Source organism: Alligator sinensis, unplaced genomic scaffold (genome assembly GCF_000455745.1).
Source record: "Alligator sinensis unplaced genomic scaffold, ASM45574v1 scaffold389_1, whole genome shotgun sequence".
In the NCBI taxonomy this organism is placed as follows: domain Eukaryota; kingdom Metazoa; phylum Chordata; order Crocodylia; family Alligatoridae; genus Alligator; species Alligator sinensis.
This window is the reverse complement of record NW_005841951.1, coordinates 1,692,099-1,695,845: the sequence shown is the minus strand read 5'-3', so window position 1 is coordinate 1,695,845 and position 3,747 is coordinate 1,692,099. Positions and strand designations below refer to the sequence as shown.

General features: G+C 41.4%; 1 protein-coding gene across 14 annotated transcripts in view; it reads left to right on the top strand.

Moving 5' to 3' along the window:
- Positions 1–3,747, top strand: part of TANC1 (tetratricopeptide repeat, ankyrin repeat and coiled-coil containing 1) — a 217,588-nt gene that overhangs the window by 174,988 nt on the left and 38,853 nt on the right. The gene's annotated exons all lie outside the window — the stretch shown is intronic.

The following is a 3,747-nucleotide window of genomic DNA, read 5'->3' as shown; positions in this document are numbered from 1 at the left end:
AGGAATTTTGTCACTGACAGGCATTCTTGTACCATTAATTTGCTGGGTCAGGCAGTATCATGCTGAAAAATGTCATGCCTTTGCATGTGCTATATCCCAAAGTAGAAGTAGTGTGGCTGCCTTAGGGTGGCACTATAGGCAGAGTCAGAGCTAACTGTCTGGGGTACAGCACATTAAGGAGGCTACACTACCTCCAATTTGAGAAGTAACATGCAGAGTGCTTCAGCCCATTTCTGGCTGGCATAGTAAATTAGCAGTTCATGCCCTTTAAGAATCAGATCAGGCCCAAAGTAGGTAAATTTTAGTCCTAACCTAGATTATGTCCAGAAATAGTGCGTGAATAGTATTACACTGCTGTAGAAGCAGCGAGGAAAAAAAAGAAATAAAGGATTGTGTTTTCCAGGACTGATTGATACAATTTTGCAAAATGGTCTGTGTTTTTAAAAAGACAGTGGGAATCTGGAAGGCATTACTCATTGGATTATAAACATGATCTAGATTTTACTAGATTAAAACTCAGGCTAAATTTGTGACAGTATCCTTATAAGTATGTTGCCTTAAAGCTGAATGAATGATTTCTGCATTTTCCTTCCTTTTATCTTGTTGTGTTTCACTGAGGAAGTGGGCTACTCTGATGTTGATCGGAAGTAGTTGGTTCTCTGCACTCTGGCATTTGATCTCATTTTTGGATTGCTTCTGAAATGGTATCTGAAGGATCATTTGGTACACAAATCAACCCAAACAAACAGTGCTAAGAATGCTAGACCAACGTTTTACGTCCAGCAGAGTGTTTTACTGTAGAAAAGCCGTGTCAGATAGTCTCTCCAGCTACTGCTCATGAAAGGCATTTGGATACTACAGTTATAGGCACCAGCATAAAAGTCTGCAGACAGATATGGTATAGAGGGTGTGCTTATCTTAAACAGTAAAAGGATAAGATCTGAATTTTAGCATATTCTATGAATGCAAAGTAATGTATGAGGATTTTTAGGCCCCTGGCACGTGATCATTAACAGGTGCAATGGAAGCTGATCCCCAAACCCAACAGTTGCATCTCTTACCATGCCACATGTTCATAGTAGGAGGCATGATTTGGGGTTTGGGGATCAGACCCCATTGCACCCTTTCTACTTGCCACTGTAGGGGGAGCCTGTTCTGAGATCCCACTCCAGTCCCTGGCTGGTTCCAGCAGTTAGCTGTCAGTCAGTCCCCACCAGGACCTACTTTTAATATGTAGTTCAATTTTAAGGTACTGTACAGACCATTATAGTTTGACATTTTGTGGCATCTTAAATTCAGTGCATGTGTCACCCTTGTCATTTATGCCACAATTAACAGATTAATCATGACACAGCTGTAATGTGTACAGGGGGCCTTAGTTGCATTCCAGTTTCTAACTTTAGACATGTCAGTCTTGAGCCTCAGTTTCCCCATTTATTAAAAAATATAATGCTTTTTGTTGGTAATGTTATTTGAGATGCCACTAAGTGAAGATTACTAACAGTATTTCTTATTACAATTATTCAATCTGGGAGGATTATTTAAAATATCAGGTGTTGAGAGTTTAGTGTAAATTGACTCTGTATAAATCTCAATTCCTGATAGAAACAAGGTGAAAAAGTTATACTTTGACTGCATGATATTTTTATGAATAACCACGTCAATTAATCTTTTATTTGACCCAAACAAAAACTCACATTTATTTGTCTTTAAACCATGAATTATGGGATCATTTTAAAGGCACAATAGGTAGTGTAAAATGTCGGTTTTCCAGAAAAATTATGTAAATTATTTGTGGAGTCACGCTGCCTTAACATTATTGATTAGCTTTTATACTCCCAGTGTCTCTTAAAAAAATCTTGCATAAATTACAGTAATTTAAATTATGCATGTAATTAAGGGACTTCTTCAGGCTCATAACAGGAAATGACTAACTGTCGGTTTGCTGTCGGTAGTACAGTTTGTTGTGCATGTGTGTGTAAAAAAAATCATTTAAATTTATATGAAAGTGATTCTCTGCTGAAATGAAAATTCATCAGTGAACTGCTAATGTCACAGATACATAGATGCCAACATTTAATTACAGCTGAAAGCAAGAAGCACTGTTAGTACAGACTCTTTAAAAGCAAAATTTTTAATATATAATTTTAAATCAAGTCATAAACTGACTGAAGAAAATCCATATATTGGAAAACAAGTTCAAAGTACTCCCTTGCCAATGGGGTTAAGTATAGGTCTGTTGACCATAATTTTGCAAGCCTTCAAAGAGGAGATTTTATGCAAATGTAAACAAAATCTAAAGTGATCAACATAGACATACAGGGAGGTCAGTTGTTGATTTTTCTATTTTTAATTCTTACCATTGTTTGGAGCCTTATCTAGTTCTCAGTAAATGGAGTCTTTCTCTTGATTTTTATGGGAATTGTGTTAGACCCTAATTTTGTCTGACTTGGGGGTACATTGATGAAGTATGGAGAGCCCAAGGATCCCACCTGATTTTCTGACTTGCAGTAGAATTTAAACTTCCTTATCTCAGACATACTAATGTAGTCCCAAATATTAGTTGCTAATAGGTGATGACTAGAGCCAAGCAAGGATTTTCTAAGTATGTGGTTTTTCACCAGAAAATGCCAATTGGTTGAAAGGTGGAGAATTGGTTTCTTCCATCTCCAGTGGCAGTGGGGCACAGAGCACAGCGCACTGCAGCAACCTGCCTCTGCAGTGCCCCACACACAAATCCAGGGAGCACATGCCCCTGTGCCGCCTCTGGGGAATGCAGTGTCGGGAACCCTCCCACACCCTGGACGAGCTGCCCGCGGCTCCAACCATCCTGTGACCCATCTCATCCTCAGGGCCCCATTTGCCCCATCCCCTGCCTCTGCCTGTTTCCCACTCCCTCCCTCACTGTGGGGGCCTCAATCTGCCCCTCCCACACACACCCCTTCCCTTTCCCTGACTTGTCTGCTGTGGTGGGCAGAGCTCTGCATGCCATCTGGCTGAGTGCAGGCTCTGTATCTGTGTTTGTGTGTCACTCCCATCCCCGCTGCAGCTACCCAGAGCCTGTGCCTGGGCTGCCCTGTGGCCCTCTGTGCTGCCACCACTGCCTCATATTTGTGGGGGCTAAGCCCTGTTAGCCCCAGCCTTCTGCTGCCTATGCTCACGACCCTTAAAAATCACAGTGTGGGATGAATTTCGTGGTATCCGTGCAGTCTGTCAAATCGTGATTTTTCTCAGGGCCCCACTCATGATCCTTGACTTCCAGATGACTCTACTGTGTGGATTACCCATGGACTTCAGATCCCAAAGTTTTCGGGCTCCTGGCTCTGCAGCTGAGAGCCAGGAAGCACAGATCTCCTTCTGATTTGTAGCAGAAAACCCAGAAACCTCCACAAGAGACATGGTTCTTTAAGGCTTCTGGGCTTCCCCTACATGGACAAAAAATTTAGGGCTCTATCTCGGGACATGGTTTCTTGGTTCCTCACTGAGTGTTAGGAGACTACTAGGACTGCCCCTGATTCTAGGGGCTCCCTTGACTGCCAAATTCACTTAAAAAATAATGGAAATTTTTGGGAAGTTGAACATTTTCAGAATTTCTTTCTGTATGAAATTTCAAACTTTCGCATTTTAGTTCCAATTCAGAACAAAAATGTTTTCAAGTTGCCAGTATTACTATGTCTAGTAAAGGCCCATTTTGAACTACACATACCTACCTAGGTCCCTCCTTAGGGTCAGGGTACTCTACGCTCT